The sequence below is a fragment of the Hyaena hyaena genome, unplaced genomic scaffold, assembly GCF_003009895.1.
Source record: "Hyaena hyaena isolate Hyena2069 unplaced genomic scaffold, ASM300989v1 scaffold_1829, whole genome shotgun sequence".
NCBI lineage: Eukaryota > Metazoa > Chordata > Mammalia > Carnivora > Hyaenidae > Hyaena > Hyaena hyaena.
The window spans coordinates 161,330-183,379 of NW_024082465.1; the positions used below are offsets into that span (position 1 = coordinate 161,330).

The 22,050-nt window shown below is 34.9% G+C and overlaps 1 long non-coding RNA gene across 1 annotated transcript in view; it reads left to right on the top strand.

The window, feature by feature from the left end:
- Window positions 1-21,764, top strand: part of LOC120226788 — a 182,906-nt gene extending 161,142 nt beyond the window's left edge. The window contains exons 4-5 of the long non-coding RNA XR_005527090.1: window positions 12,144-12,231; window positions 19,992-21,764. This is a non-coding gene — a long non-coding RNA (uncharacterized LOC120226788). The remainder of the gene's footprint in view (window positions 1-12,143; window positions 12,232-19,991) is intronic.
- The last annotated feature ends 286 nt before the right edge of the window (window positions 21,765-22,050 follow it).

Genomic DNA, 22,050 nt, shown 5'->3' on the forward strand with positions numbered 1-22,050 from the left:
TTTAAGTCTCCCCCAGGTGATACTTCAATGCAACAGGTTTGAAAACATTGCTCTAGAACAGTGCTTCTCAAAATTTAGTGTTTATAAAAATCATGTGAAGAGATTGGTAAGACAGATTTGGGGGCCCCATCCTGGAAATTCATATTCAGAGATTTGACTCATTGACAAATTACTTGTTCTAATCATCTGACATATTTCTTAGAATTTAAACTTTTCACAATCCCATACGTGATGTTGATGATGCTGGTCCATGGCCCACACTTGGAGTAGTTACGTGAATGTAAAGCCTGGATCAGTGGCACCAACTTTTGTTACAAGGTGGAAAGCTACAAAAAGAACATATTTGGCACGGAAAGGAAAAACGAGGCAGGAAGTTATTGTAGCTCAAGGTGGAAATCTTGTGAGTTAGTAAACCTCAGGATCAAACCACACCTAAGTTCCTTTCTTGGACTTTTCAATGATATAAACCCACAAATATTCATGAATTTAAAGCAATTTTCTGGTAGAGCTTAATATTTAAAACATCGAATTCAATCTCATGAAAAGTTTGATTCACTACTGTGTAAAATCTCCTTTTATTTGACTAATTCTGCTATATTTCATTACATTTTAGAAATAGGTAAAGTGTAAAAGACCTTCACGTTAGATGCAAGTAGGAACTGAGAATACCTCATTCAGGTTTTCAGTATGATCAAGCCCACTCAAGTCAGGCTTTCCTGTCTTTAAAGGTGATTTTTGGTATTAGAAATGATAATATAATCCACAAATTTGTTCAGTAATACCACTTCATTGGTTGATTTTGAATGATGGGTTGTTGGTTTTGTTTTCTGTTTTTGTCTATGAAGTTGATATAAGCACTTTCATTTATGGAAAATTATGATGGATATTTTAGTCTAATTTATTATAATCAGCTAGCAGTCCACTTAAAATGTTGACTAGAAATGTCAATTATTTGCCGTTTTCATTTCATCTAATTGTGTACATCCAATAAATTTAATGAAAGCTTTCCATTTAATAAATCTTATAATTAAACACATCTCTTACACTGATACTAAGTATTTTTTCCATTGCCTAGTGTATTAGTTTGGTGGGGCTACCATAACAGTGTAACAGACTAGGCATGGTTTAAATTACAAAAATTTATTTTCTCACAATTCTTGATTCTAGAAGGCTGAGATCAGTGTTGGCCAGGTTGGTTTCTTCTGAGGTCTTTCATCTTGGCTTGTAGATTGTTGTCTTTTCCATCTTGTTTGTGCATGGCCTTCCCTCTCCTATATCTGTGTCCTAATCTCTTCCTTTTTTAAGGACACATTATACTGGATTAGGGCCCCCCCTTATGACCTTGTTTTAACTTAATTCCTTTTTTTTAAGACTTTACTCCAAGGAAAATTATATTCAAAGGTACTAGGGGTTAGAACATCAATACAGGAATTATGTTGGGGCTGGACACAATACATCACATAACCATCAAGTAATTTTAATCTCCTAATCTATCATTGTAGGTTCTATTTTATAATTCCTTCCTTCCCTCCCTTGTCTTCAGTTTCTATGCTTCCTTCTTAATAAGTGGAAATGGGTGTTGGGTCTGATAATTTAATGCCCAGTGATGATGGCTGTGCTGTGCACACTACAGGGACATTTACTTCTTCACAAATGACACTGTGCTTGGTGAGTCCCAGGAAAGGTTAAAAATGTATCAAAGCACAGAATCAACCTCCAAAAGCCATTTTCTTTTTTTCTAAGAGGAATGACAAATTACCTGTTCATAAAATAAAGGTAAATTTATACCAAGCCTTGCTACAAAGTTTCCAAAGGTGACATGGGAATGTATGCTTTGACCTTGGCTGAATGTGAAACTTGTGAGTAATATAGCAAGGTGTGCTTGTGGTGGACATAAAATGACTTATTTCTGTTCTTGGCAAACAAGCATTTCCAGTGCTGGGCGCTTTATTTCACCTTAAAATAAAATTGTTAAAAATATAGCTGTATTATACCACTAAATGATTACTTGGACAGTGTTTGCCAGATGATTCCATTAAAAGCTTATAGTTAATTAATGACTGTCAGTTAATGAATGATCTGCAAGGTAATGCGTATTAGATTAACTTATTGTTTATAGATATATTGAAATCCATCATAGAAATGCCACTGACAGTTATTCTCCCCTCATGAAAAATTACAATTAAGACAATAGCAAGAGCTTGTCATTTACTTATTTTTATTGAAAATTAATGGGGAAACTTTTGATTTACACATTTTGCATTTTAAACAAATATGTTAGACATTTAAACATTTCACTTGAAAAACTTGTTTTTTCTAATCTATTTCTTATATGTTTTTTCTTTTTCCTTTTTTTATCACAAAAATTCATATTTCTTTCTTAAAGTGACATTTTAAACAGTGCCTGTTTCCTTCGGCAACAACAATAAAATATTTTGTTTGGTATTTTCTTTGATAATAAAAAGCAAATCATATATTTGAAAAGATAGTATTTCAAAACCATATGTAACTTTTTGTAAAGGACACTATTGGTTCCAGGAGTGGGTGTTTTTCAGATGTTTCACATAACAGAACTCTTATATATAACTCCAAAATGTAAAATAATAAAAAGGCATTTGCTCTTGTTGAAGCAGGCTTCTCCAAGGTCCTCTTGACTCCAAAGAAACTCAAGAGACCTTGGGTATCTGATAACATGAATTTTAGGCAATTAGTTAAAAAGTGGCACATTGTTCTAGACGGTCTGTTTTCCTAACATTTCTTGCAATCCTTGCTTTATGGAAAGTCTAACCTCTTGCTACCATTCTTACATAATAAGATTATGGGAAATATTTAATTCATACAAAATGCAAGTGACACATGATGTGAGGCTGCAAAGTAGATGGTCGAGAAAGAATTATTGAGGTGCTTTCAGTGCAAAAAGGTGCTTTTATTGAAGCACGGGGTCGGGACCCTTGGGCAGGAATAGCTGCACTGGTGTGTGAGGAGTGACTGATGGTATACATTTAGTTAGTGGGGATTAGGGATAGTGTAAATCTCTAAGGAATCTGTGCATGTTAAAACAAGGTCTCCAGGACCTTGCAGGGGCTAGTTGCTGTTAAGATAAGGTAATTTACTACTGTCTAGTAAAACATTAGTCATGAGCCCCTTCAGATATATATCAGTGGGCTGCATGTTTGAAAGATGATTGTTAACATATATCTTGTGGGAGGTGTTTACAGTTATCAGAGGAAAGTAACACTAACAAGAGCAAAGCTATAGTGGTAAAACATTAAAGGAAATCCTTGAGGGAGCTATGAGAGTGTTATAGTCTGTATACCCCAGGAATCTTGCCTGGAGACTATCAGCCTCAGCAAAATCTGACCTTTGTTTCTTTTTCTCCCATCAATATATATGACAAATAAATATTACATTATGGGGCACCTGGGTGGCTCAGTCAGTTAAGCATCCAACTTAAGCTCAGGTCATGATCTTCTGGTTTCCTGAGTTCCAGCCCCACATCAGGCTCACTGCTGTCGGCCGGTCAACGCAGAGCGCACTTCAGATTCTCTGTCCCCCTCTCTCTGCCCTTTCCATGCTTGCTCTCCCCCCAAAATAAATACATTTTAAAAAGATGACATTATTATACTTAATGGTCTTGCCAAATCTTGATATTATTAGATGAAAATTCACAGGTGCACAGAAGAAAACCAAAAACTGAAAACCAAAACAAAATCAAAGCTGGGGTGGGGACAGAACTTGCTGGTTCCGCCCCTCCCCCCTTCCCCGGGCCCCCAGGTAATTTCCTGAACAGCTGCAGGGGTTGACTCTGTCTATTTGTTATTTCAAAGGAACTCACTCAGATCTTCTACTGGACAAAAATGAAGGAGAAAATAAGACAAGTTGTAATTTATTCTTTTAAACAGATATTTCCCTTAAAACAGTATTAACTTTAAATTTACCAGATAATATAGCAGCTTTGTCTTTTGTTAAAATCTCCTCATTTGATGCTTTGAGTTGTATTCAAATAAATAATGATTCATTTCTAATAAGTCTTATTCAGTTATGACAGAATCTTTTAAGAAAATACAGGCAGCAGCGACTCTGGTGAACAGAAAGGATATCCTACTCTTCTGTACAATCATTCTTAGATTAAGTGATTTTTCACATAGTTTAAGCCTGTAAATAGTGTAGTCTGTTGCCAGCTGAGCTGATGTAAGAGATTACGCTGTTCAAATGGAAAAATCTATTTAGAGGCTGTACCTAGGAATACATCTAATCTTATAGAGCATTTATTTATGAATACACTGAGAGCCAGTGTTTGAAGACCTTTGTGTGAGGGGGATAAAACATTATGGAACTCAATTCTATCAACTTAGAAGTTAATCATTAAATAACAGTAGTTGCATAGTTAGAAAAAAAATTAATAATGAGACCCAAAGAGCACAAGTGACTCATTTAAGGTTAAATGGCCAGTTCATAGCAAAGCCAGGGTGGAAATTTTTCTTCACATACTATAGCAGGGCTCCTTCTGTATATAAAGATTTAAAAATTTAATTAACGTAAATACTCAAAAATGGTAAATGTGACAAATCTTATACTTATTAAACAATTATTAAAAACCTGCATACAAAGTTGTTATTGTTATCTAGGTTGTAATGTTGAGGAATCTGAGTCTTGGTGACATTAAGTTGCTCAAGGTTACCCAGGCGGAAAGCGACTGAGCAAGGATTTGGACTGTATGAATTCAAACTCTATATTCTCTTTGCAATGCAGTATTATTTTAAATCTCTAAGATAAAAGAATATTGACTGAGTTTACATTCTAAACCGATTGTTAGATGATGATAAGCTGGATTTATTCAAGGTCTAATAGTACAATGTGTTCAAGGAAGTCAGCCTGTGGTTAGGATCCAGGTACCTGTGTTAGATCGCAAGATGCACAACTGGTTTAGATGAACTTTTGGTTCTGTGTTTCTCTACCAATAAAATATTGGATTGGGGGAAAAGATTGAGTTCAAAATCAGTGGCTGGCAATTACTATGTATAGTCCCCACTAAAAGCTGCAGACAGTTCAGATTAACTCTACTTTTTGGGTCAAATATCTGATTGCCCCCTAGAATAGTGAAACTGTGTCTGCTATGTATTATGAACTTCATATCTTGATATGTTCATTAAAATTATGATGACACATTAAACAGATTAGACCATACTGTTCCCAGTTATCACCTAGAGATGATACAGTGGTACTAACCAGAGGCTGATAGATGAGGGAGACTAGTAGACTCCAAGTGAGAAGACCTGAGTCTTAGTTTCTGAGTTCACCATTCAGTAGTCATGAGACATTGGGTTAATCCATTCTTTTTCTTTCAACTTTAGTATGTGTGTAAAATAGGGACAATAATTTTGTCTGCCTTGCAACATTGCAAAAATAAATAAAAAAATGTATTTTATAACATACTTTTAAATGGAAGGAATATTATTAATCAGTATATTTTACTGATGGACCTACAGTCCACTATAAATTAATTTAGACATTTGAAGCAGGCGTTTACCAAATTGTACCTCATATAGTAACTATAGCTTTCAGAGAACAAGGTAATAATTTGCTATTAGGAAAAAATGACATTTAAAATTTTTTTAGTGTTTATTTTTGAGAGAGAGATAGAGAGAGAAAGAGAGAGTGAGAGCACACACTGGTGAGGGGCAGAGAGAGACAGAGACACAGAATGCAAAGTAGGCTCCAGGCTCTGAGCTGTCAACACAGAGCCTGAAAGGGCTCTTGAACTCACAAACTGTGAGATCATGACCTGAGCCAAAGTCAGATGCTTAACCGACTGAGGCACCCAGGTGCCCCAGGAAAATATAACATTTTAATGTGTCTCAGAAGTATAAAGAGAATGATCATCATTTTGGAGATAATTTGAGGAGAAGAGAAAACTCAGGGCCAAATCCTTCTAATACAATTGGTGCTTGATAAATTATAATGAAACAGTAAATAATTAATTTAGAGAAGAGAAAGTAGGGAAGCGAATTATCAAACTTGTAGTAAGGCAAATGTGATATAGTGGATTAAAAAATAAATTTAGAGTATTTTTTTAAGTAGGCTTCATGCCCAGCACAGAGAGAGCCCAACACAGGGCTTGAATTCATGCCCTTGAGTTCAAGACCTGAGCTGGGAGGTCAAGAGTCAGCTGCTCAAATAACTGGGTCACCCAGGCGCCCCCTAAAGTATGTTTATTAATGTGTTCTATCAAAATTTTAAAGAATCTAAAAATATACCTATTAACTTACCTGAAGACTACAAATTCTTTCCATTTGCACCCCAGAGGACTTAAAATATACTGATTTGCTAAACCTGACATTGGTCTCACTTAGAATCGTTATGGAAAGATCTAAATCATGGTGGAGAGAGGCTGTAAGTTGGAAACTTGGATAAAATGAATAAAAATTCTCTTTCCCTATACCTCTGCAGTTTGGTGAATTTTAAAGTGGACACTTGGGGGCAAAAGACATTAAAAACATTGAGGCTGGAAATTAAATATGGTCTGATAGCTGCAATCTTATACTGTTAAAATGATGAAAAAGAAAACTGACACATCACTGCATACAACTCAGTTATTGCATCCCTGCAATGGTTGTGCAGAAACCATTAAACCTTTCTATTTAATATGCAATTTAAAGAACATATTTTAGCCTCTTCCTCAAATCCCACGATTTTTCAGATATCATGCTTTACCTCCTTATCACTTGGAGTGCTCTATTTGTCAAACTAGTGTTAGTTTTACATTTTCTATGAGTGTTAGTCAGTCCTCATATTCATGTTAAAACTTTTAAAAATTTTATTTACAATTTTTTCTTTTAGATAGAATTTGATTTTTTAAATGTTTATTTGTTTTTGAGAGAGAGAGACAGATCATAAGTGGGGGAGGGGCAGAGAGAGAGAGGGAGACAGAATCCAAAGGAGGCTCCAGGCTCTGAGCTGTCAACACAGAGCCCCATGCGAGGCTGGAACCCACTGGGATGTGAGAACATGACTCGAGCCAAAGTTGGACGCTCAACTGACTGAGCCACCCAGGAGTCCCTAGATAGAATTTGAAATGGACTATTTCAGTAGTCAACTGCTATGGAAAGTCTGGTTTAATTGCTTTTTACATCAGGGGCATACATAACATGTGGAAGCTTGTTAAAACGCAGATTTATATCCCCTATTCCCAAAGATACATTCCATAGTTGGAGCTCCTGAATCTATCTATCATTCATCTATTTATAGATCTCTATATATTTTGAACTAGCACAGTCATTCTGATGCAGGTGATCTCTCAATACATTGAGAAACCATGAACTTGATACATGTGAACGCAGGTGAGAGGAATTCAAGATTCGGTATTCTGAGGAATTTAAAAACCTGTCTCAAGGGAAAGAGGAAAGGATTAATATTAATTGAGCAGGAGTTAAGTCATTGTGCTAAGAGCTTTACACATGATGTCTCAATTAATCTTACCCAAACCTTCTTAGGAGTGGACATTATCCTAACAGTTTTAGTATCATGAATTGTTAAGTAGTGGAGCTGGAAATTAAATGTATCTTTTAGCATCAATGCCTACCAAGATTCTGCTTTTTACTATAATCCATTAAAAACTCTCATACTGGGGTGCCAGGGTGGCTTAGTTGGTTGCATGTCTGACTTCGGGTCAAGTCATGACCTCACAGCTTGTGGCTTTGAGCCCAGGGTCAGGCTCTGCTGACAGCTCAGAGCTTCCGATTCTGTGTCTCCCTCTCTCTCTGCCTCTCCCCTGCCCATGCTCTGTCTCTCCTCTCTCTCAAAAATAAATAAACATTAAAAGAATAAAAAAGAAAACTTTCATACTTAAAAACAATCACAGGGGCTACTGAGTACCTTAGTTGGTTAAGCATCTGACTTTGGCTTATGTCATGATCTCAACAGTTCATGAGTTCGAGTGCCACATGGGGCTGTATGTTGTCAGCACAGAGGCTGCTTCTGATCCTCTGTCCCTCACTCCCTCTCTCTCTCTCTCACTGATTCTCTCTCTCTCTCTGTCTGTCTCTCCTTTGCCCTCTCAAAAAAAAAAAAATGGGTACTTGGCTTACCCATCTTCCTAAATTCAGAGTGAAAAGTAAATCTCATAAATGAAATAAAACTTCTAAGAGAAAACAGTACTTTAATATAATCTGACAGGCTTAATTTTTCAGACAATTAAGAATACAGAAAACTAGCGACAGATGATTTTACTAATGTTACTAAGCATTCCAAAGAAGTCAATGTTTTATGTTTTAAGAACAATCAGTGATTATACATAAAATTTGCTTCTGTGAACCAGGGTATTAATTACATGAGATTATTACATAGTTCAAAGGGATACATTTTGGGAGAACAGTGTTTGATGGCATATTTGTTCTTGAGTCAAATAAATATACAAAGAGAAATTAATGTCTTTTTCAACCAGTTGTTTTTAATATTTATGTTGTATTTAATATACTGTCCTCTGAGGACTCATGTGATCTAGCTCCCATTCAGTCATGGATTAGTCAGGATCATGGAGACTACTCCAGACATTTTAACTAGGAAGAAGCCCAATGCAGGATATTAGAGGCTTAATACGAGAAATACAATTGAAAGCAATCTGTAGCAGAGAAGTAAGAGATTCTCTAGAGGACATTTAGATCATCTGGTAGCAGCAGGAAGGGGTCTACCAGTGATCTCAGACACCCGCAATGAAAACAGGCAGAATTCCATGTTCATTCACAGCTGTTTCTAGAGACTAATCAATTCTCCTCTTCTGCTTTCCAAATCCAGCACGAACAATTCCCAGTGCCATCCTCTAATCAGAAACCGGCTGGAAAGAAGATCTTTGAGGATGGGGATTATACTGAGTGTAAACACACTATATCTGAAGCATTGATTAAGTGATAGTCATTCACATGTTTTTGTGAAAATGTTCAGTAATGATCAATTCACAAACTTTCAAAGGAAGCTTTCCCTTTTTCTTTTTTGATAGCTCCAGTTACATTTACCTTAGTTTGAACAAAATCGCACTTGAAAAAAGAACATTTACCTTAGCTTGAACAAAATCACACTTATCTTTAACTTGCATCTTTTCTCTTGATCTGCTGTCTGGCTTGGACCATGCTAAGCCTTCTCCCTTATTTAAACTAAAATGCTAAAAGCGTGGTTATTTTATAATTCTCCCACATAAAGTGGATTTAAACTGCAGTGCATTTCAATATTTTGAATGCCCATTACAGAATGCTCTTTAGTATTTTTAATGGTGACATTAATGTGCTGATGTGGCCTGACCCACGTAGCTTACAAAGGAAATTGTAGCTCTATTAATTTAACCTAATATTGCAGTGATTAGCCTTGCAAATACATAAAAACTTAGGATTTTGTCCTTACTCATAATTTCAAACGTTAATTTAAATCTAAGTGTAGGATGTTTTCTAAATCTCTATTACAATTTATCTTGATCATTTTTGACCATTGTTCTAATCGGCCAAGATATTCTTGAATGCAAGTTTTTTATTAAAGACTAACTTTGAATGAGGGAATTGCATAAAAAATACATTTTTATGAGTCAAGACATATTCACTCACATATATTTTGTATTCTTCTTTGTTATGGTCTGAATGTATTCTCCCAACTTCCTATGTTGAAACTAACCCCCAAGGCCATGGTGTTAGGAAGTGGAGCCTTTGGAAAGGGTTGATTAGATCATGAAGATGGCGCCCTTATGAAAGAGGTCAGTAACCTTACTAAACAGGCCCCAGAGATATGCCTTGACCCTTCTGCCATGTGAGGGTACCAGGAGAAGTTGGCAGTCTGCAACCTTGAAGAAGGGCCTCACTAGAAACAGATCAAAGACTCTGGAACTATGAGTGATAAATTGCTTTTGTTTATAAGCCACCTAGTCTATGGCATTTTGGTAAAGCAGCCTGAACGGCCCAAGACATTCTTAGAAACCCATTCTCTTGGGAAAATTCTCCCAGTTAGGTCTTTCCTTATTCTTTTCCTGTTTCCCATTTCTTTTATTTATCTCTCTTACTGCCTCCACTCACTCTGAATCTTGATTATTCATTTATTTATTTATTTATTTACTTAGAGAGACAGAGAGCAAGAGTGTGAATGCATAAGTTGAGGAGAAGGGCAGAGTGGGGCAGAGGGAGAACCTCAAGCAGGATCCATGGCCAGCATCCCACCTGACACGGGGTACCTGAGCTGAGGTCAGGAGTCGTACGCTCAACCAACTGAGCCACCCGGGTGCTCCTGAATCTTGATTTTTTTTAAACACTTGAGCTCCAAGCCCCTCACTGACATGATTAAGAAGTAGCATGGAGATGACAAAGATGCTGAGGGTTATTTCCTACTTATAAGTAAGGAGGGTTAGGTTAAATTCTGTAAAAATAAGTTCCATCTTTTTAAATAATAAGGCATAAAGAGTTAAAAAATAAAGAAGAAATATGCCTAGCTTATTTCCTTCACTATATAATAAAAATATGTTTCCCTTATCCTTAGGAACTGACAATCCCCAGATTATAATTGAAATGAACCAAGGGAGAAAAACACAATTTTCTGAAAGATGACAATTTACTATGTAACGGTGCCGTTTTCTTATCCTACTTAATTGCAAGAAAAATATCCCTTTTTCTTATCCAATGATTAAAATACCTTTTATATCACTGAGACCAAAGAACACTTACTTTTTAAGGGACATTTTATTATTGTGATAATCATTGAAAGGTCAAATTTATACATTAGATTTTGTTGGTGGGGAGAACATGGAGAGAAGTCAATTGAAAAGATTTTTCCTGTGTGTTACAGTACTGCATTTCTAAGAGCAAATGATATTTTCAACAAAAGCATATACTAAAGCAAACATCTCATGTGCTAAACAACTTACAGGGTTTAGACTTTGGTTTGGTTATTGGAGCTGGTAGGTGAGGAAGAGTTGAATGATATAGAACTACCAAAGATGGAGTTAATACTGGTGTGAAGAGCTCTCTCTAGCCTCTCAGGTAAGTGCTTTCAGCTTTAACCACAGTCCCTACTGAGTAAAATGACATCGAAAAACAAAAACAAAAACAAAAACAAAACAAAACAAAAAAACCCAGGGTCTACAGTTACAGCTTTCTTATTTGTAAAAGTTCTTAATAAGAACAAATACAACATACACAGATATTTTGGTTCTCTGGATAGCTGTACCTGAGAAGTTATTAAAATAAGACAAAATTAATCTTTTTTCACAGTTACCAGTTGAGTGAATATCTTACATGCATTATTTCATTGTAGCCCTTACTTGATTCTAAGAGAAGATATTATCAATCAGCTTTTACAGATAGATAAACTGGGACTCAGATCAGTTAACTAACAAGATTTCTTAAACTTATGGAACTAATAATTATCAGGGTCCCAATTTTAAAACTGAATCTATCTGTAACAAAGTCCCCTGCTCTTTTCCTTAAAAATGCAATGCTTCAGGAAAGGAATAACTGACTTTTATTATATTATATTCTGACCATCACAGAAAGGTAAATAGTAGTCAAATAAACACAGCACTTTCTTCCTGGAAACTTCTTGCATCCAAGAATAGTCAAAAAGGACATAAAAATAGTCAAAACACCATTGTTATTTTTAAAAACTACAATTGTCAAGAGAAAGGCTTCTAACGTACTTGCTGAGTCACTGGAGAAGGAGTAGAGAGAGGATAATGTTCATGGAGACAGACGTGTTCTATGAGTTTGATAGGAGAAAGCTAAGAGAAAAGGAATTTAATACTGAATTTAATGTGTTAAGCACTGTGTTAGTGATTTTTGCAGATTTTATGTTAGTGTTTCTCTCTCTAAAATCCAGAAAGGACAACTCAGGATTTGAAAAATTATGTAACTTCCCAACTAGCCAGGCAGCCAGTGATGGGGGCAGGATTTAAAGCCACCATTCTAATATCAGAGCTAGGGTTCATTTCTTCTTGGTTAGTATGTATGCAATATTTTAGTTCAAATTCTGATTATTTGAGATTAAATGAGATTGTTAAACTGATATTTATCTATTGAGTGCTTACTACATGCCAGGCCATGATTAGGGCTTTACTTGAATTAGCACTAATCCTCACAGTCATTTCTTAATTGTTTCCTTATTATCCCATTTTACAGATGCAGGAACTCAGACTCAGGGAAATAAATGATGTGAGAAGTGGAAGAGTCCTTGTTCAAATCCAAATCTATCTCCAAGTTAATGCTGGTAAATATGAAACAACAGTGCATTATTGATTTCCCTGGAGTAGGGTTTAAGAAAACAAAATAATTAGGAATCAATGAAACATTGGGATTTTAATGCAAACATTTAAATATTTAATGAAATTAAATGGTGAGGTATGTTATTATATTATTAGTTTTTTAAAAAATGACTTGAAATATTATATATCTTATTGCAACTATGTAAAAAATAAACATTTGTGGATAGTACTAGAAGATAAAAATAAACATGAATTAGTTGATAGAATGGTGGTATTATACATTAATTTTGTCCAAATTTTACTCATTGTTATGGTAATATTACTTTTTTAACTTTTTAGGATAACAGTGGAAAACAAAGACTGATATCTAAAATTGACATGAAATTTAAAGTAAAAAATACAAAACTGTAAAATTATTTTTACTGCAAAGAAAATTAAATTTTATTTATTTATTTTAAATGTTCAGATTATTCATTTTTGAGGGAGAGAGTGTGAGTGGGGAGAGAGGCAGAGAGAGGGATATAGAGGATCTGAAGCAGACTCTGTGATGACAGCAGAAATTCTGATGCAGGGCTCAAACTCACAAACTGTGAGATCATGAACTGAGCCAAAATTGAATGTTTAACTAACTCACATTCATGTGCCTCAAGAAAATTAAATTTTATGCCTAAATATGTGATCTTAAAAAATACTCCTTGTAATTTACACTAATTCCTTTTTCTCCAATTTGTATGTCTCTGTGTCCTAAGGCCTTTGCATAAACTTAATTTTACACCATTTTCTTTTAAGATCTGTCTTATATATACAAGTTGAGAGTATATATAAGATGAAAACGAAGCAGTTCAAGTCTAATCAATCACAACCCTTTTCATTAGAATCTACTCTTTTTAGTTCAGAATCTGCATCTAAAATTTTAAAGTTGAATCTCTGAAACTGGCAGACATTTACCCAATATTTTCGTTTCTCTGATTCTTATGGATCTACTGATTAGAACTTGTTTTCTTATGGCTTCAGTAATAAATTTATGGGCAGATTTATGCTTTCAGTTATGGCAGATTGAGAAATTCTCTTGCTAAGAAAAATGAGAAAAATTAAGGACTATTTACTTGAAATCATGAAAAATCAATAAGACAATGAAGAATGAGAAAGCTAAGATCTGGAAGAAGAGAGATACAGCCAATATTTGGGGCTGCTTTTGCCTCAAGAGTTTCTATATATTTCAGGTGAAGTAATTGAGTGGTTGGGAAACTGAAAGGGCCTTTGACATGTTATGAAGCTGGAGGAACAAAAATTTCAGTCTAGGTATTCCAAGAGAGGGCACGTTAAATCTCCCATATTTGGTTAAGATAAGTAAGGGTGCAATTAAAATAGATCACTTTTGTACACAGGTTAGAACCCAGCTTTAAATCATTTTAAGCCCTAACACTGGATGACGATGCTTCCAGAATGCTCCCAGTCTACCAAAGGTAAATGTAAATTCTCTTCTCAGGCTTGTATCATCATCATCCTCTGAAGCCTCATATTATTTCTACAATTTCAGATTTACAATACTTAATACTCACTCAAAAATAACAGGCATACAAATATTAAGACAATAAGGACAAAAATAAAGAAAAAGCAATGCAATGGACAATAGAAGCATAACCCATGGAGCTCTTGATAAAACATTTATGAGACACAGACTTTAAAATAACCATGGTTAATATGTTGAAAAAGATAACAGATGAGCTTGGAGATTTTAGCAGAGAATTGAAAGCTATAAAAACCCAATTCAAGTTCTAGAACTGAAAAAAAGTACAATATTTAAAATTGAGAAATCAATGGCTGGGCTTAACAGCAGATTGGACACAGATGAAGAGAGAATTAATTGAGATATGACTTTGCAACAGAATCAGTGGATGTCAGAGAACCGGGATCTTAAAATGCTAAAATTAGTCCTAAACTTAAGGAATTTTCATTTAAGATTAAAGATAAAGACAATTTTTGAACAGCAACAACCAAAATTCTGGATTTATCACTCTCAATAAAATAAAGGAAATAAAAGATAGATTTCTGATGAAAAGAAACAAATTCCAAATGGAAGTCCAATGAAGCAGAAGGGAATAAAAAAAGTAAAATTATAATTATCTGAAAAGATATAAATAAATATTAACTGCACAAAAGAGCAATAATAGTCATTTCTAGGGTTTAATGTATACATAAAATGAAAAACATGATAACAATAACCCAAAAGACAGGAAGTGGAACAAAGAAGTTAAATTGTTCTTACACCTTGCCTTGTCTGATAGCTCCATCCATACGCATCTCTTTGCCATATTTATTTTTTTTTCATAGCATTATCAGCACCTACCCATGTGTGTTGGTTACTCATATTTACTCTCTCTGTAGCACTTCTTGAATGAAAGCTCCATGAGAGTGATTTATTTTATTCCTGATGACACCTGACATCAACAAGCCAGAATAGTGGTTACCCCATAAAGATTTGTTGAATCACTTAATAAGAAATATAATGATAAATTATTTGCAAATTTTTAAAAATAATGAAGTGTTACAGAAACAATTGCTTATATGTAGGAAGTACTGTTAAAAATAATAAACCCTAAAAGGGTCATTTGGATAAGACATGTCTACCTTGCTCTGTATTTTAGCTTTGACTTATCAAAATCAGCTAGGCTGGCAATGTTACATACTGACATAATCTAAGTCAACATGGCATTTTAATAATAGGCAAAGTCTGAAAAATGATGGTAGTACTGGATCATAGTGTCATGGCAAATATGATTAATGATTACCTTTATAAATGTTAATGTGCTTTATGCTGTAGAATATCAGGGCTATCGCATCACTTCCCATATATACGTTCACAAATTAATCTGAGGAGTAGATTATTGTCTTATTTTTATGTGAGACAGAGTAAATAAATCACATTTCTAAGTGAATCATTTGGAAGAAGTAAAAACAGCTTAAAAATGCAGCCATTTGAGAAAATGTCTTGCATCAGTCAAGGTCCTTGAAGGAGAATAATGACATACTTAAGTGAGTTAATTCTAGAGAATTTAATGTGGGGTCAGTTTATAGAGCCATAGATAGGATTTGGAACATGAATAAAGGTTGGTGTGTGGTCAAAGCCATCACAGCAGGGAGTTGTGTCTGTTTCTAGGCTAAAGAAGCAAGGAAGACCGCAGTTATGGAGATGGCTGTAGTTCCAGAAGAGAATCACCCAAAGGAGATAAGGCCTTCCATAAAGGCACCCACCCCCGCGGGCAGCGAGTGGGGGCAATCAGTGTCCCACCTCACTCTCCCCCTTTAGATCTACTCTCTGGGCCTCACAGTGTCCGGACACACCTCAGAAGCCAGAGGGCAAAGGAGTCTGGGAGATCCAATATATAAAATTCAATTTCCTAGAAGCTATGGAAGGTGGAGAAGGCCAAAGAGTTCTTCTTGAGGGCAAAGTTCCAGTGTTTGGCATATACCCTCAAATAACTCAGAGACATAAAAGTGAAATGAAACATGAAGTTGTAAACATTGCATTGTGTTTTCCACTGGTGCTTCATGATTCTGATGTTATTCTGCGTAATTACATGAGAGGACACCATAACATAAACAAATTTATCATGCAAAGAAAACTATTTCAGAGAAAACACATTATGAAAGCTTGAAGTCAAAGTATTTTTCCCATAACCATTTAAAAACCCTGTAAATAAACCTTAGTAATGCAACAGCTAATCACTTAAATTGCGATTTGTGAAGAGTTAATGGATGCTAAAGCAAAGAACAGAATATATCAAATGAAAATGGAATCATTTCACAAAAACATTGTTACAAAGATTTGCTTCTTAACAAATGATAACTTTTAATTATTCTAGATTAAGCAATTCTTTGAAAATATTTCAAACCAGAAATTCATTCATTCATTTAAGCATTTAATTAGCATCTTCTACATTCTAGGGACTACATGAAAATTTTAAGCTACAAGTCAGTTGGAAATAGGCATTTGTCAGACATAAACACTCACCTTTTTGAACTCACATAAATACCAGATATCTAAAATAAGTGCTTGTAGTCTTGCAGATTAGAAACATATTACATAGTGCTAGAATTTATTAAATATTAATATTTGGAGTGATGTCCAGATAGGTCCCATGAATCTATCAGAAAATACCATTGTATTCAGTGGTATATTAACTGACTCATTTCATTTATGGTAAACATTACCAAGAGGTATTTCTTTAATGACAATGGTTACATTAAAAAAGGAGATGATAAAAGATTTTCAATCAACTTCAGAATCAACATGGAATATTGTATTAACATTAAAATCATTCTAAGTAATGCAAATTTGAAAGTATATTAAAATAGGAACACTGAATAAGTTCAATGAACTCTTGCAGGTTCTTAGGTAGCTGATAATTATTTCTGAAATTATGAACATTCCAACACATTGATACCAATTATCAAGAGTTTCACGATTATAATGTACATAAATAATAAGATTGACCTTACTTATTGAAAGATTCATGGGTGGCATCATTTTCCTAATATCATATTACGTCAAAATGAAATAAAGACTAATATGTTTTTAAATTCATAAGCAATACTGCTTCCAAGTCATGAGACACATCTCATGAAAAAAGAGTGTTCTCCTTAAGGGCACATAGAGTAGATTTTACCTCAAGAAAAACTTCATAGCATGTAACAATCTTAATATGCTGAGTTGTATCCTTATATTTGTACTCATCCTTATGAAATGATATATGAAAATAGTATAGAAACTCCTAGTCCACATTCCAAAGACAAGCTAGGGATATTTGTTGACTCCGAGCAGAAGTTAAGAGTTATACTCAGTTCAAGTTATGTCTGAGCAGAAGACAGAATCCATTGGGATGGGTTAAATGAAGAGCCTTTAGTTGAGGTATATGTACGGCTATAAAGACAAGAGCAAATAAGGGATGTTGTAGCATCCAGAGACTAGCAATACTAGGAAATGATTACTACATCTGAAGAGGGGTGAATATTTTACTGGGGCCCAGAGAAGAGCTACGAAGAAAGAGATGCAGTGGCTGTCAGAGTTAGAGTGCCAACGAAGGGAGGAAAGCAGAAAGAAATACTCCAATTTCTTCCTGCCTTCAGTCTCCTGCTGTTGCTTCTTGTTGGCCCAAATCACTCCAGGTTAGAAGGTAAGGGACTCTATGTAATATTTCCTACATTTTAAAAACAATTGATGTGGGAGCAACGAGGAGACTGACTAGCAGAGTAAGTAAAAATGTTTATCACCTCCATCTCTGCAAAAATACTAATTAAATTTATAGGGAATTTACTTTATTATTATTATTATTTGTTTATTGAGAGAAAGAGAGATCATGCACACTCCTGTGAACATGTGCATGAATGGGGGAAATGCAGAGGAAGAGGGAGAGAGAGAATCTTAAGCAGGCTTCACACTCAGTGCAGAGCTGGACGTGGGGCTCGATCTCATGACTGTGAGATCATGAGAGCCGAAATAAGGAGTCAGAGGCTTAACTAATTGAGCCACCCAGGGGCCCCTACAGGGAATTTTTTTTTCACTGAAAATTGAAATCCTTATTTTGTTAGTTGTTTTTCTATTTTAAACATATGTTGGTGGTGAAGAAAACCGTTTTTATAAAAAGCAAAATACATTAAGTCATTTTTTTTTTCAAAATACCTTTCTAATTTCAAAAATAAATCTCAGAGCACTTTCTTGGTATAAAAGCAAGAAAAGTTTATTAATGACTTCAATTTCAAAGTACCTTTGATTAACTAGAGCCAGCTACATTGGGAGGCAAACTACTTTTCATTAATGATTCTTTTAATTGTTTCCATTACAAAATGTCTGTAATTGACAGCACATATTTTCCAGTCTGTATTATTAGATTAGAAGCCTGATGCTGCTCACATCTGGGTACCTGAGCAAAAATTAATTAAATTTAATAATAATGAAAAGAACCCACAGTAATCCATCATGCCACTACTGTAGCTTGAGCTGTGAAGTTGAATGGGTGCCAAATTAAAAAATGAATCCATAAAAATATGCCAATTACTCTAATCATAATAAAAATTTCTGTCCCCATTCAACTGAAAGCAAACCATGATCATCACTTCAAATCAAACTACTTATGGTCCCATGGCTTCTAAATGTTAGAAGCTTTCCAAATGCACATTTGATACAATAATTGTGTGAAAGCTTAATAAGAACATACATTCTCAAAATAATGATGACCCCAATGGGTTATGTAACTCAATTACTGAAATTTACTTTGCACATGATTCAGTAGGATTTCTTCTTTTTTTATTTATTTTTAATGTTTGTTTACTCTTGAGAGAGAGAGAGAGACAAAGCATGAGTGGGGAAGGTCAGAGAGACAGGGAGACAGAGAATCTGAAACAGGCTACAAGCTGTCAGCACAAAGCCTGATGTGGAGCTCAAACCCATGAACTGTGAGATCATGACCTGAGCTGAAGTCAGACGCTTAAATGAGCCCCAGGCTCTCCCCTCCACCTTTAAAAATTTTTTTTCTAATGAGTGGGATTTCTTCTGAGCCTTACTTGGTAATACAGAGGAGCACCACCATAAAACATTGAGATGATCACAATTATATTTCTATAACACTATATTCCTATCCAGATACGAAGTTATTACCATTTAGGTTAAATCTTGAAACTTATCTTTAAGTTAAAAGCTACTCTCATCAATAAGAAAAGAAGGCTTCTTCTCCCTCCAATCCCTGAAATTCATGAATTTGAGTTATTATTCAAAATTCATTGAGAACTGAACTTAAACATATTTTCCTGTATCTTTATAGTCATGGCATTAAAATAAATGTACAGTCAAGTTTTATTTATGGGTAGGATAGTGAAGAATGGAAGAGAGAAGAGAATCTAATTGTGCACTGACTTCCAGAGGCTCCAATATTTGTATCATGTCTTGCTTTCTCTGTAAGCAACTGTATGACACTTTTTCTCAAAGTACTAAATTAATCTTGTAGAATTCTCCATTTAATGTCAAGTAAAATATATAGGTGAAGGACTGAATTACAACTCTTGAATATTTAATATGTGGAGAGATAAAAATTTATCAGACAAGTTGTTACTAAAACAATTACTGGTCTCAAACTGGAAGTATGTTTATGTCCTTAGAAAAGGGACACAGAAGTGGGACATTGATCCCCAAAGCCTTGATATTCTTGAAGTATTTGTTCACTTCCAAATAGAACTTCCCTATTTACGGAGTTGTTTTCTAAGTATGCTATGAATGTTGTGTCACATCCTTTCCAAAGTAGGTTTTAAGAAGAAAGAAGGAAAGAGAACACAAAGAAATCAGGTAAATCACCCTTACAAGAAGAGGAATGGCACGGATTCATAAGAGAAATATACCTACTGCACAATTTCTACCAGGTTCAGCCTAGAGATATTCCAAATCTTTGGCAACAAGTGAATCACCAAAAAAAGTCACTCAGAAACAAGAGAGATTCACTAGTGAATTGAGGTGTTTTGAAAAAAATGAACCCTTGCAATCTTTTTTTTCTTGCCAAATATGATAGTTTTTTCACAATTTTCTACAGTATGCCTCTATTTCTAACAAATATCAAATCTAAAGAATAAAAGTTATTGATTATTTATGCTCATGTTCTGTGACATAGAGGTATTTTTCTTGTTCACTTATATTTGGACTTATACTTTGGTAATAGTTTAAGATGTTGACTTTTATTTTCTTACTTGCACTCATCATATTTTCCTTTCTGCTCAGGACAGCAGACTTTCTGCCCACTGTTTCCAAACCCTGTGGCCTCAGAGTGGGAAATGATAGACAGAAGCTGTGAAGTGAGGTAGATTTGACAACCAAGGCTGGCGTGGCTCCAGGTCTGGGAAAATGACTTAGACCTGTGCAAGGTTGCTTTCAGTTTGCTTTACTACCAAGCCAAAATCTACTGCAAAGGACAAATGCAGGATTAGTATATGAGTGAGTGGATGTCTCTATCCTTGGGTGCCTGTGCCTACATAAAAGTGTTTTGTGAATTCAGAGGTCTTACAAACCTGCATGAAATGAGGAATCCACCAGATGAGAGGAGCTCAGAACTGTGGACTCCCTCCCTCAATTCTATTCCAAGCCACAGAAGGATAGGGACTGCGGTGGCCCTCGTCTCTATACAATTTATCAATTAAGCAGATTCTCACTTGGCCACAGTTATAAGCTTCCAAGTTCTTTTTCTGACTTCAATACATCATCAGGCCTACTTGCAATTTTTACTTAGTGGTCTTAGCTATATGAGACTAAAAAGGTATTTTTAACAAGGAGGAGAATTGATGAGAAGCAGAGAGGAAAAAAGGAAGGAAATCGATGGATTCTTTGCTTATAGTCAGGGCAGCTCACCAGGAATGTAACGTAATCCAGAGAAAAATACCTATGTCAAGAATGCAAGTTGATAGAAATAAAGAACTCCATGTTTCAAAGAGCAGCAGGGACCATCTGCATTTGGAGAGGCCAAGCTGGGTCTTGAAGTCAGTACTGGGCAATGTGGAGGTAACCCTGGGAACACAGCCTCAGCAGAGCACGGTGTAAGATCTCAGAATCACAATACAGAACTCAATGGCAGAGGTAGAGGCTAAGCCCGTAAGTAACGTGTTAATTTTTTTTAATCCACCCAACAGAACGGAGGCTTAGAATCTAAAATTAACTTTCAGAAGATGAAATTATATTTCTTTAACACCTGAATCTGTGAACTGAGCTTTATGTGTCTCATGCTCGCTAATTATTTTCTGTATTATATTTGTAGAGTTGACTCAGCTTACCCTTGAACTTAGTCCTCTTCAATTTTTCCTCACTGAATTTTAAAGGTACTTTTTAATTTGATCTTCTTATATAAAGTCTATGCTGCCATACCCCATTCGTTGTTGCAGCCAGTTTAACTAAGCATAGCTCCTAGTCTAGCATTCAGACATATGATACAAACACGCACAGATGTGCTCATTTCTTACCATGAATAAAACTGAAAGCATTGTATGATATTTATCTTTTATTTTCAAAAAACCACATCGGATCACCTAAATTTCCTTAGGTAAATATTTTAGTGCTATATGTAATGGGATCACTTTACATATTGAATATTTAAAAGAAATTTCCATTAGGATAGTACTGACTTCTTCAAAGAATGAGTAGCAAAGTGTAGAAATTGGAACATGAGGCCTTTTCAGTCATATTGCACCATACTATAAAAAAAGCTTTCTTCTTTGAATTGTTACTTTTTCCTAGCAAGAATAGTACTGTGTAAATGTCATCTTAAAAATATATTGCATGCATCAATGTCAAGGCTGTATTATTTTTTTTCATATGGAAGAGAATGAGTCTCATAAGAGTTACCATCATTATAGATTCTCCAAGATGACTTGGGGATGTCTGCATGGACCCTTAAACTGAACACGAATTTCTTGAGATACTTTTATTGGCAATTATACTGTGAAATCCTTGCCTTGATTGTAACATTTGCTTTTTAAGCACACTTGGAAATATTTATTTCTTAAAAGAAGCTTAAAAAATCTCAAAAAAATGATCAACAATTTTAAATATAAATAAATAAACATATATATGTGCTTAATGTGTATGTGTATCTTTACAGAAAATATAATGTTAGAATGATGTCAGTGATTGCCTATTACTTTAATATTTAGAGTGGTGTGAGATACATGATTTATATGTTCAACACAATATTTTTGCTTTTTTCTTAGTGAACAAAATATAATACTATGAGCTATACACATAGTTTGAAAGTTTGGAAATTAAAAAATAATGTGAAATCCCAATGGTGAAG